Below are 13,187 nucleotides of genomic sequence, written 5' to 3'. Positions count from 1 at the left end.
CGTGGGGCAGCTCGAGCCTTCCCGGAGCCAGCCTGCCTTCCCTTCTCCTCTCCAGGGGCAGCTGTGTCGCCCGGAGGCCATTGCCAGGTGGCTCCACCCTGGGGACACCCCTCCTGAGCGCGCGGCGGCCGCCTCCCCGTCCACACCCGGCTCGTCGTTCGGGTGGCTCCCGGCTCTCCTGAGGTGTGCTGGCCTCCCCTCCAGACCCACCCACCATCCCAGGGTTTCCTTTCTCCCTGGGAGGTTTGGGGCTCGGAGATGGTTCCCCTGCTCTCCTTGAGAGGGTCCAGTGGCCCCTGCCTGGGAGATTGGCAGCGTCTGGGGCCCCGCTGGCTGCGTGGGACGAGAGTGGCGGGCATGCCGGCCCGTGCGTCCTGTGACTGAGGCGTTCCTTCCGCGCTGCGGCCCCCTCTTGGTCCTCCTGCTGCTGGCGCTGTAGGGTCGTGTTCCCATTTGTGGGTTGGAACTGGGCGACTCTGGGAGCTGAGGCTGAGATTTCTTGTTTGTGTTTGAGTCTCCCTCAGACTCAGAGGATGATGAGGCCTGGGGAAGAGGCAGGCAGGCCCGAGAGGACGGTGGGCGTCCCGGCGAGGGTGCGTCTTGCCCGCAGGGACAGCTGGGGTGTCCACGAGGGAATCCTTCCTGTCCTAGAGCAGGGTCTCCCCTGGCTGCTCCGTCCCTCTGTGTCTAGAGCAGAAGGCAGCCTTGTGGCTGAGACTCCGCCCCCGTCCACAGTGCCCCAAATCCCAGCCCCTGCCTGGGGCCCTGAGCCCCTGTGTCTGTCTCAGCCCCGACCTGGCCAAGGAGGAGGATGAGGCTGGAGGGGCCTCTGGCTGGCAGCACCAACTCGTATCTGTTCCTAGTCTTTTCCCAGTTTGACGGAAAGGTAATTCGTCGACCCCCTGACCCACTGATGACGCATCCACTTCGGTCGTTCCTCTGGATCCTCGGGTTGTGTGGCCCCAGCAGGTGTGGGTCCCAGAAGGTTTCCCTCGCCCTGAGAGGAAAGCCCGCCCTTAGCTGTCCCAGACCTGTCCCGCTGCCCTGCTTTCGGTCTCCCAGGTTGGCCTGTTCTGGACGTTTCCTGCACGTGGAGTCCCGTGAGGCGTGCGCTCCTGCGGCGGCTTCTCTCCAGCTCCATCCTCGCCGCTGCTGTGACGCCCTGACCCCTCCGTGCTGGACGCACCCCTGTGCGGACCTCGCAGTGTTGATGTGTTCGTCGCTGGTGGACTTCCGGGCCATTTTGCCCTTTGCTGCTGTTCACGGTGCTGCCGGAACGTCCCCGCACCAGGTTCTGTGGACATCCCGGCTCCGTGTCTCTTGGGTGTGTGGATCTGGGAGTGGCGTTGCTGGGTCAGGCGGGAACGCTGTCTGGTCCCTGGAGGAACGGCCAGGCCGGTATCCAAAGTGCTGCCCACCTGTAACCTGCCTCTCACCCCCGGCTTTTGGGTCCCTGAGCAGTGTTTCTGCAGGAGTGAGGGCTGGCAGCCACGCCCAGCCTGAGTCCAGGGCTGTGGGCGGAGGACACGGCCCTTCCTCCCATCGCCCACCCTTGGGGCATCTCGTGTCGGGAATGGCAGTGCCTGACCTGCTCAGTGAGCTTGAAACGGGGTCTCTGCAGGGGCCTGTGGGGCTTGGGCCTCCTGTCAGCAGCCTATCCTGGCAGGTGGGGACCTGCCGGCCGCCCACGGGTGTCGGGAGCCTTGGAGTCCTGACGCACGGGTGTGGGGGCGGTATCGGTGTGGAGCTCGGAGCAGGCGGGGTGGCGCCCGGGCCACGGGTGGGAGAAGCTGGCGCTGTTTGCGAGGCATCCATCCCTCCATCCGTCCTCTGGAGAATTTCAACACCCACACTTGGAATAAAAAAAAATTATTAATGAGCTTGGTGCGGTTGCCATGGGAACCTGTTGCTAATGAATCTCTGGGGTTTCCTGTTACCTTTGCCGAGGAAGGCCGGAGCCACGCTCCTTGCTGCAGCAGTGCTCGTGGTGGGGTTGCCGTGGCAACGCCTGTTGCTAACCCCCAGCTGTTCCCGGTTGACCGGCCCGGCCCACATGACAGAAAGCAGTTTGGCCCCTGCAGGCCTGCCCCCGGCCAGAGACCCCAAGACCCCTCCCCTGTTTCTGAACGGAGCCCACCCCTGCTTCAGGGACACAGCTAGACACGGGAGACAGAGGGGACTTCTGGGGTTGCCATCCACGGGGCCAGGCTGCAGGTGCCCAGTAAATACTTGCCAGGCCAGTGCACGGAGCACGTGGGGCCTTGGGGCCCAGGCTTGTTCCCCAGGGCTGCCTGGAGGTGGCGGTTGTCCCCAAGGCTTGGCGTGTGCACCTCTGTCTGCCCCAGGCCTTCAAGTTGGGGGATTTGTAAGGAGCCGCTGTGCCTGGGCCAGGGACGGTTTTTGTGGCACCTGTTCCCTGAGAGACAGACCAGAATTCCCCTGGGGCGTGGGGTTGGGAGACCAGGGTGGCCTCCAGTGCCCCGACCCCCTCCAGTTGGGGAAGTTCCTGTAGGACCCCCCACAATAGTCTCTGCTCACCTCACCCCAAGAGGGGTCCCACCACGTGTAGTCCGTGTGCATGCTGGCCATCCAGTGACCTCCCGCTCCCCCTCCTCCCAGGGCCCCTCTGAGGCCTGCAGTCTCCGAAGCAGGAAGGTCTGAAGCTGGTGGAGTCCATGCATTCTGGCCTTCCAGCTGGGAGTGTGGCCGGAGGATGGGGCCAATGACACGTGAGGCCGCTGGGCAGGTGGGGAGGCTGCTGGACTTGGGACCGTGGCTCCTTGGTGGCTCAAGCCACTCTGGGGGACCCCACCTGCCCTTCCGGTACCCAGGTCACCCCATAGCTGGGGAGATGCACCCTGCAAGCAGGGAGGGCTCCCTGGAGGTGGTGACAGGTGGGGTCGGGGTGGGGATGGTGATGACCCCAGGAAGACCCAGTGTGTCTGGCAGTGCCCCCCCAAGCCCCTCATGCATTTTGCCCAGCTCATTGCTCTCCAGACCCTTTCCAGAGTCCTAGGGCACTGTGCCCCACCTGGGGTGCCTTGTTGTAGGGGGATTGTGACATCCCCTCCAGCCTTCTTTGTCTCCCCTGGAGCCTGAGGCCTGAGGAGGGGTGAGGCTGAGGAGGAGTGAAGGCCGAGGAGGGGCGAGGCCGAGGAGGGGCGAGGCCGGAGGAGGGGCGAGGCCGGAGGAGGGGTGAGGCCGTCTGCATTGGATCCTTCTGTCTTCCTCAGCCCCCTCCCCGCTTTGGGGGCCTCAGGGGGTGTCCCGCTCTGAAACACCCTGGCCTATGGCCTCTAGGAGGTGGGCTGGGGCTGTCCCTGCCTGTCTAGGGTGAGTCTGTCCACAGTGGAGTCTTGGGGTGACGCCGAGGCGTGCTCTGACCACCGTCCGAGTGGGTCAGCGGGCGTGCTACGTAAGCACGCAGTCTTGGCGGTAGGCGATGAGGGGAAGGTTCTGGACCGTTCCGGATAACAGCACACTGGGTGCCCATCCGAGAGTTTGCCTGGCAGTGGCCAGTCCTGCGGTGGTGTGGGCACAGGGGTCAGGCTTGCTGGGGGGGTCTCAGCCCTGGACACAGACGTGGGCAGGCACTGGCCCGAGGCTTCCTTGGCAGCTGTGTTGGCTGTGGGGTAGCAGCATGGCCAGCGGGCAGGTCCTCCTGCCCCAAGCAGCCCTTGGTGAAGGGGTGGGCATCAGATGATGCCTGAGCTGGCCGGAGACCCAGACCTGCTTGCTCTCCCACTGTCTGACATGGGTATCATGGGCAGGGCCGGTGGGGTGGGCCCCAAGAGGGTCAGGGGGCGTTCGCCTTGGTCCCCACCAGCATGGCCACGGCCCCCACGATGCTCCCAGCAGCGGCTTGGCGGGTGCAGTGTGCGTTCTGACTTCTCTGGAAGCCCCGTCGGCAGCGGCCCCGGGCCCCAGCCTCTCCCCGAGAGACCTCCAGAGCCGTGCGGGCCGTGGTCCCGCCTCCACCCCATCAGCCAGTTCCCGGGGTCCTTGTGCTTCCCCTCGGAGCTCTGGGAGGCCGCAGCTCACTCCTCGGGGCTGGCCACAGGCCTGTGGGGACAGCTGATGGCACTGTGCGTGTGGGGGGTGCAGGGCCGGCTAGGCCGTGCTTGTTCCCAGGGGCATTTGTCTGTCTGCCTCCCAGGCCTAGTCCCCAGCCCCAGGGAGAGGGGGACGTGTCCAGAGCCCAGGAGCGGCTCCCCCGTGAGGCCGTCCAGTGCTGCAGTCTTGTTGGGAAGCTCGGGGCTTTGGGGCTGGGCGGCCGGGGTGTTTTTCTGAGCATGTGAAATATGGCCTGCCTGCGGGTCGGGATCAAGGATGTTTTAATTCCTAATTTAGACTGTTTATGTTCAGGGCTCAAGTCCCGGTGGGGAGAGACAGTGTGGGCTGAGCACCCGCCACCCCGCCTCTCCAGGGAGGCCTCCGGCGTACAGAGAGCTCCCAGCCCGGGTGGGTGCGGGGTCTGCCCCTGGGCATGCCGGAGGAAGGGCCTGACCTCTGACCTCTGCACCCTGACCCCAGGCCGCCTGGGTGTGTCCAGACTACGGGGCCACCCAGGCCAGCTGGTCCCAGCCTGCCCACCTCCCCCCACAGGCGGAGCCCTCTTTGTGAGGGGCAGCCCCTCCCCACGCCTTCGGGCGTGCTCTGGGGTGGGGGCCTGAGGTCTCGCCACAGCCATCGGGGGCAGGGCTCCCTGGGCCGGAGCCAGCGGGACGGCCCTAGAGGCCGGGCAACCCTGGGCAGAGGCATCTGTTGGCATCGTCGGAGTCTACCACGAGAGACCCGTAGAGACACGGAGGCGGGGGAGGGGTGGGCGCGGGCGGAGGGGGACGGCCGTGGACTGAGAACACCACGCCCCCCACCCTGGCCTGCACACCCCCCACCCCGGCCCGCACCCACCCCCAACAAGCCTAGCGGCCGTCTGTCAGCCTTGGGATCTCAGGGTTGTGTTCCGACTTTAATTAGGGAACACGTCTCTGCCCCGTGTGAATGATCTGCGGGACTGGGCTGGCTTCCTTCTTGTCATGCTGATGGAGTTTCGGGATCCTCCTCCTGCTCCCACGATCTGGACAGGGGTTTCCGGCTCAAGGGCCAGGAGACGGGGCATGGTGGGTGGGGCAGGTCCCCACTGAGCCCCGTCTTTCTTGGGGGCTGATGCAGGTTTCATTTCGTTTTTTGGCTGTTGGCTCCGGCCCCGAAGCTCAAGGTTTAAGGAGCTGACCCCACGCTGTCTCCTTGGCTCAGCGGCTCCCATGTGGAGGGTCGGGGTGCCTGGTCTGAGAGCCACCTGCTGCCTGAGGGGACAAGTGCCGCCCGGCCCAGGTGCCCCAGGACTGGCCCAGAGGAGAGCCAGCAGCCAGATGTTGGGACGGGGCAGCCCCTCCCTCCAGCTCTCCCCCCACCCGCCCCGCCCACAGCGCCTCCCTGATTCTCCCCACACACCCTCGGTTCCCGGTCATGGCCACAGCCACGGCCAGGCCTTCGTGGCCGCTCAGCCCCTCCCCTCCCCCAGCTCATCCCCCACCCACACTCTTTGGAGCCCCGGAAGCCCCGACCCTGCCCAGCTGTCTGCTTGCCCTCTCGTGGCCCAAGGGCACCTTCTCAGGAGGTCTCTGTGGGGCCCTCCCTGGCAGTCTGGGTGTCTGTGGAAGTGGGGGGTGTCGTGGGGCTTTGGGGGCTGTCAGCAACCCAGGGTGATCTTAGGGGGTGAGAGGGCAAGGCCCAGACCGGCCTATGGCCCTGGGACAGGCTTTCCTTAGAAAGGCGCCGGGGCCCTGGACAGCAAGCTTCCCCCGCCCACTGGCAGGGCTAGGAGCCTGGAGGAGGCCACCGTGAAGCTTCTGGAATCCATGTTTGAATGGAGATGGGGGTGGCTTTTATTTTCCAGGCAGTAAATTCCCTTGGTCGCCATAGAAAAGCAGAGGAGCCTCAGGCTGCTTCTGCCCCTCGGAGCCAGAGGTCCCTCATTTCCGGTTTGCCAAGGCCGTCTGCGGCCGGCTCCATCCCTCCACAGTCCTGGGCCGCCCCTCGGCCTGTGGGGACCACGCCCCCGCCCTGGAGTCCCTGGAGCTCTGGGCAGCCTCCCATCCTCCATGCGTTTGCCCCTTCCAGGCTGGGCAGATGCTTCCCCTACCCTGCTCCGTCTCTGAGCACCCACTGGGTCTGAGGGCGCTGTGGATTCAGGCCAGCCTGGCTCAAGGTCCTGGGGTCTCTGCCGGCCTTGGCTGAAGTCTGAAGCTGGCCTGCAGGTGCCAGAGCGTCCCCAGGAAGATGCTGGGGTAGGTAGGGATCCCGGCTGCAGGGGGTGGGTGTCGGGGGCGAGAATGGCCACATGCCTCAATCCAGCTGGCCCAGGGCGAGTCTGCCCTTCCCGCCTGGCATTGCCCCTGGAGCTTGGCAGGGAATGGGGGATGGGACACCCCCCACAGCACGTCACCTTGGGGCTTCCCGGTGGAGTGGAAAGGCTGCTCGGGAGCCAGGCCATGCCATCCCCAGCACCCCAGGCTGCCCTGGGCCCCTGCCTCGTCCTTAGGCTACCTCCGGGTACCCTCCTTCACCCGGTGGGCTGGGCCTGGCCTGCCTCCATGTGGGGTGGCCTTGGGGTCCCCAGCAGGACACGTGTGCACCCGTGTGCCATCATACTCATCACCCACTCTGTAGAGGGAACCCCGAGGCATGGGAGCCCAGGTAGCCCGCACAATGGATCCTAGCAGGAGCTCCCGGCTTTCCTAATTGAATGGTTTGTCATTAAAGGGGCTGCTTCCCCATAACTGGCTTACTGCAGCCATAGGGGCAGAGCTGCCTGCACGGGTGTGTGGCAGGGAGGTACATGGGGTGGCCTGGGGCATGCTTTTCCCTGGGACACCCGGGGGCAGGGTGGACGGCTGCTACCTGGATGCAGCCTGAGGGCTCCCGTCCGGGCCTGTCCCCTCCTCCGAGGTGGAGCAGGGGCCCTGATCAATGCCGGGACACCCCGTGGGGATCCTGGTAGTCACTGGCCTTAGGCCATGTCCGTCCATGGCAGCCGACCCCAGGACACCAGGGACCTGCAAGGTGGGAGCTCCCTGGAGGGAGGGGAGGTGTGGGGCTGGAGTTCCAGGGTCTCAGAGCCGCCCGGGGCATGTCGTGGGGAGCCCTCCGTATGTCCTTGGGCCCAGGGGGCTGGGAAGCCCATGCCCTTGTGGATATCGAGGTGGCTAGGTGTGGGTGTTACCTAGGCCAAGGCGGAGCTCCTGGTGTGTTGAAGTGGCTGATGGTGTGAAGTGGAGGTGCCCGAGAGGCCGGGGCTGGACGGGGGCAGCAGATGGACGGGGTGCTTGTGGCCATGCCGGGAGGAACGGGGTGCAGTTTTGCAGGGGTTTGTGCGGGTGACGTTGGGAGGCCCAGCAGGCACAGAGGTGGCCAGAGCCCCAGGGTAGAGGGCCGTTCTGGGGTGTGCGACAAGGTGCGCTCCCCGGTGGCCTTCAGGACAGTGGCTGAGCCTCGGGGCCGAGGGACCCTCCGCACTGGTGTGGACGGGCTCTGGATTAAGCCGAAGGGCCTCTGCCACTGGATTCTCTCTCACTGTTTAATTTTTTAGTGTTTAACACGAATTTTAAATAATTATTTACTAATTCACTTAACCACAATAATAAGCCCTTTGTGTGTGAGTATAACATGGTCTTTTATGGAAAAGGGTTATGTTTCTGAAAACATAAAGCTTCAGTGAGAAGAGGGGCTTTGTTTTGCAATTTTGCGACTCTGCTGCCTGGCCTGGTGGAAGCATGGAGGCGGGGGGCTGTCAGAGGGTCGGGGGAGGAGGGTGGGAGAACCAGCAGGCTGACCCTGGGAGAATCTCTCCCTTCCTTCTGCAGTGCCTCCAGCTGGAATGCTTTCCAGATGAAGGGACAAAAGCAGAGCCCCCGGGAAGGGCAGTGCTCCTGGCAGCCCATTTAGTCCTCTCTCTCATGGCAGCTGGTTGAAATCTCCTGTGGGGCTCCTGGGTTCAAGGCCACCCCACGGCCACAGGCCAGGTGCCTCCCGGTCACTTCTCCTGGACCCCACCCTTAATGGGGGCCAGAGCCCAGGACGTGGCGGTAACTAACACTCCACAGCAGCCAAGCGTGGATTGCTGCCAGAATGGGGGGCTCGATCTCGGGGTGCTGGCATGAGGCTGTCACCAGTATAGTCAGCCCAGCCCACCTGGCCCAGCCCAGACTCTGTGGAAGCTGGGGTGTGGCCACGGGGAGTGGGGGCGGCGTCCCCTCCTGTGCTCAGGGCTGTCTGGCCCCCTCCCCCAGCAGGGGCCGCAGCACCTTCCAGAATACAGCAGAACAGCGTCTGTCCAGTCCCCCGCCGGGAGAGGAGAGGCGCCCATTGTTAGTTTAAAAAAAAATGACTCAGACAGTTCACAGAGCCTTCCTTTTCCTGCAGGCTTCCAGGAATTCCGATCTGACTTAATGGATCCAGTTGTTGGTGGGTCGATTCAGACACGGGCAGCTGAACGAGAGCCAGGATGGGCGAGTTGGCGCGGTCTCGAGGAGACTCCCTGGGGCCCAGGTCTACGGTCGGCTGGCAGTGGGCAGACGGGCGGCCAGCTGTAGGCACCCACCCACCCTACCCCCACCGGCCAGGCCTGGCTGTGGCTCCGTGGTGGGTCTCAGGGCTGCAGGGACTGTAAGGCCAGCTAGGTGGCGGTTCCCCGCATCAGGAGGCCTACTGTGCGCGCAGGTCAACGCCCACAGCTCAGCGTGACGTGAGGCCCCACTGTGCGTGAGGTCAGTGTCCACAGTCCCGGTGACATGAGGCCGTTCTGTGTACGCAGGTTAATGTCCACAGCCCCCATGTGATATGAGGTCCTACTGTGTGTGTAGGCGTATCCACCATGGGAAGCCCTTCCTGCTGGGTTCTGGGGACCCCCAGGAGGACCACTCACCTCCTCGCAGGTCCATTTGGTGGATTTGCATCGTGAACGCCGGCTGTGGGGCCGGGCTTTGAGGGAGTTGACAGGAGACAGGGTCTGGGGCCCTCAGACTTCCCCACTGCTGTGTCCTCACTCTGCTGGGCATGGCCTGTGCTGGACGCACCCCTGCCCCCTCCGCCCCGTAGCTGCCGGCTCCTGAGCCCCACTCCTGGTCCCAGCCGGCCCCACGTGTTCCAAGCTTGTCTTTCCCGGTGGCTGTGCCCCATCTGTTGACCCTCATGTCCGAGGACCTGCAGCGTTCCCTGACACACAGTAGGTGCTCAGCAAATGCCTGAGGAAGGAAGAGGAGGAAAACGGGTCTCCTTCCCGGAGGAGGATCCCGGGAGTGCATTTTGACGGCTGAGTAGGAGTGGTCCCATGCTGGGGAGGTAGGTGGGCGGTGGGCCTTGCAGATGGAGGACAAGTTGGGGCCGGGCTTGGAATAGCGCATTGAGGGGCCTGTGCCAATGGCCCCAACTGCGGCAGGCCCTGGGCTCCCATCCTCCTGCGGGGAACCCCAGTGCAGGCTCCACAACAGCCTGGTTCCTCCGTCCGCTCCTGGCCTGGGGCGGCCATGTTCCCAGGACGTCCTGGTGGCTGCCCGGGCACAGCCCTATTCGGGGAGGTGCTTCCCGATCCCGTCACCTAGTCACCAGACCTGTCGTATCCAGCGGGCTCCGAAGGCAATGCTTTCCACCTCTTCACAGATTGGCCTGTGTAATGGCTCAGCTGGGTTCTAGCCCTGGGGAACTTCAGCCCATTAGACACAAACGCTGTGGGGTAGAGATGTTTGTGCCTAGTGGCTCTGGCTGTTAGTGTGGCGCTCAGCGCTCTAATTATCACCGGAAGGGAGCCTCCCCTGCCACGTGGGGGTCAGGCAGGGGTGTGGCACAGCAGCAGCGTCTCGGAGCTGCCCTGCCTACCCTTGGGTCCAGCCACGCGGACAGCCGGGCATGGGTCTGGGAGGGCTGTCCCTGCTCTCGGCGGCACCGTGGCTTCTCCACGGACGCCAGCTGCCAGCTCTTCCTGCCGGGCAGGTGTGGCAGGGACCTGCGCTCGGCGACTGGGGGCGTGGGGCCAGTACTTCCCACCACACTCGGAGGTGATGGGCCTGGGCTCCTTGTGAGGCCCCCATGTTCGTATCCCAGAGTCCTAACCTGCCCCCGAAGTGCCCCAGAATGTGGCTGTTCTTGGAGAGAGAGGCTTTAGAAGGTAGGACCAGGTGAGGCCGCAAGGGGTCTGAGTCCAGTCTGACCGGGTCCTGGTGAGACACAGACGCAGAGGGGTGTCGGCGGCATCTGCAGGCCGAGGGTCATGGCAGCCGCAGGAGTAGTGGGCTCTGTGCATACCTCGGTCTCCAGCTCCGGCCTCCAGGCTGTGGGACAGTGAGTGTCTGTGGCTTCAGCCGCTGCCATCCCAGCACACCAGCCTCCAGCCGTAGAGGGGCCACACTGTCCCTCGGGGCCCTCTCTGTACCTGGCTGGACCTGACCCATCCCCGGCCAGGAGCTCCTTGGCAGGTTGGGCCCAGATGTCCCCGCCCCTGCCTCCACCGAGCTCCAGAAGTCAGCACTGGGCTGAAGAGATGTGGAGGGTGTGGCCGGGGAAGGCAGGTGTGGCTGCCAGGACAGAGGGGGGACCAGACGGTGGAATCTTCCCAGCAGGGCGGCCCCCGCTTCCCTCCCAGCCCTGCCGTTTCCCAGGGGGACAGAGTGAGGCTCTGTGATCCCTGCCAGGTCACAGAGACCCTGTCTGGTGGTGAGTGCCTGTGGACACCAGGCTGCGGAGGGCGTGGGCTTCAGCCTTCGCTGCATGTGGCTCCCAAGAGCCACCCCTGGGCCTGGCCGTGGTCTCCCCAGCAGGAGGAGCTGTGTTCTCACCTAGCGCGCCTCCGGGGCTGGTAGAAGGGGTGTGTGGCGGCCCTGTGGGCGGGGCTTGGCCTGCGGCTCCTGGGCAGGGTGAGCTAGGGGTCCCTGATCTCAGCCACCCGGCTTCGGGGGATGGAGGCCGTGGCTGACCAGGCATCGGGGTTTGGCGGACGCCAGGGCCTCCCCGCTGTGAGGTGAGGGGGTGGGAGAGCAGCCCCTGCTGAGTGCCCTCTCTGTCCTTTCGGATTAATTTACTTATTTATTATCGTTGTTTGAGACGGTCTTACTGTGTCGCCCATGTTGGCTCGGTCTCAGCTCACTGCACCCTCCACTGCCTGGGTTCAAGGACTCCTCCTGCCTCAGTCTCCCACCACCACGCCTGGTTAATTTTTATTTTTAGTAGGCACAGGGTTTCACCATGTTGGCCAGGCGGGTCTCAAACTCCTGGCCTCATGATCCACCCTCCTTGGCCTCCCAAAGTGCTGGGGTTACAGGCATGAGCCACCGCACCCAGCCCATTCTTCTTCTTCTTTTTTTTTTTTTTTTGATTCTGAGTCTTGCTCTGTCCCCCAGGCTGGAGTGCAGTGGTACAATCGTGGCTCACTGCAACCTCCACCTCCCGGGTTCAAGTGATTCTCCTGCCTCAGCCTTCCGAATAGCTGGGATTACAGGTGCTCACCACCATGCCTGGCTAATTTTTGTATTTGTAGTGGAGACGGGGTTTCACCATGTTGGCCAGGATGATCTCGAACTCCTGACCTCAGGAGACAGATCCCCCCATCTCTGTCTCCCCAAGGGCTGGGATTACAGGCGTGAGCCACCTCGCCCAGCCCCATCCCTCTTTTTTTAATAAACACCTGGTTGCCAGGTGGCTCTGCAGGGACAGGGCGAGGGGTGTCTTGTGGATGGACAGGCAGCCTGTGGGGTGCCCCGGGGGGTCCCTGTGCCTGCACACTGGCTGAGCCGGGCGCCTGTGTGAGCACACGTGTGTGGTGCATGTCCTCGTTGCAAAACATTGGGTGTTACAAGCATGTGCTGGGCTTTCACACACAGATTGAGACCACAGCATCACCCGCAGAGCATGCAGAGGTGAGAGGGACTCGGGCCGCCGTGGGCTGGGGAGTAGGGTCTTAGAACTCGGGGGCAGAGCAGGGGCAGAACAGGTGAGGAGGGGGTATGCCAGGTGCCTGAACCCAAGGTCTCATCTAAGGGAGAGCCCCTCAGGGTGGAGTTGGAGGTGCCCTGGGGCACAGAGGTGGGCCCCATATCCTGGCGTCCCTGTGCCCCCTCCGAGGCACAGACATAGCCTCTGAGTCCTGAGCAAGGGCTGAAATTGCAGCCAGGGTGTGGAGGCCGGGGAGGGGCTGCCCTGCATAGCACGTTGAGTGGGTAGTGGCCCTCACGCCTGCCTGGCCTTGGCTTTCCTGGGACAGGGGTCCCCTCGGCCGCCATGTAGAGGAGGATGCATGGGACACAGGTGGGGCCTGGACAGGGCAGGTGAGGCAGGGAGAGATGAGACATAGTTTGGGACGAGAGTGCAAAGTGTGTGGCAGAGGCTGGGACGTCCCTGGATGGTGTGTGTCGCTCCTGCAGGGAGGCTCCTTTGGGGAAGAGGACCAGAGTGAGGTCAGCCCTGCTCCAGGCCGCCCCTGCCCTGGACTCCCCGGCCCAGCACCCAACCTGGCCGCCCGTGTGCTCAGGACATACCTGCTTGGGCCGTCTGCAGGGCCTCATCCCATCCTCCCGTAGGAAGGCGCCTGGGCTGGACTGCTTCCACCAGCTTTCTGGACAGACCCAGGGGTGGAGCGCCAGGCCACGTTCCCATGGAAGGAGCGCCTGGTCCCCTGGGGTCTCTAATTTGGGCCACGGCAGCTGTGCAGTGGTGCTCAGGCAGTTATTTCTGGCCTGGAGAATTCCAGCCTGGAGCAGGCCCGTCCTGGGGGCCGTCTGTCTTCTTCCCCAGGGTCCTCTCCTGGCTCTGTTTCTGCTGCCCACGCCTTTCCCTTACCCGCCCGGGGGCATGCGGAGCCCTCATATGGGGACCAAGATGGGCAGGGGTGAGGCCGGAGGAGAGGTGCTCTCATCCGACACAGCCACCCCTTCCGCCTCCTGCTCCCAGGACAAAGCCAGCCTGACCAGGTGGCCCCGACGCAGGGCTGCTGCTGAGCCCCCGGCCGTACCTGAGCCAGCCAGGAGTCTTGGGGCCTGCTCCACTTTCAGGCAGAACGTGCCTGGGTGCTCATGTGCCCACGGTACTTGCCGGCATTGCCGCACACTGCCCTCAAGTGGCTGGTGGGGTCTCCGAGAGGCTTTTGGGCCTGCGCAGCCAGGCTTCCCAAAGGCGTGGGGACAAGGACTGGGACCATG

The sequence above is a fragment of the Saimiri boliviensis genome, chromosome 12, assembly GCF_048565385.1.
Source record: "Saimiri boliviensis isolate mSaiBol1 chromosome 12, mSaiBol1.pri, whole genome shotgun sequence".
Lineage (NCBI taxonomy): Eukaryota > Metazoa > Chordata > Mammalia > Primates > Cebidae > Saimiri > Saimiri boliviensis.
This window is presented reverse-complemented; position numbering follows the sequence as displayed.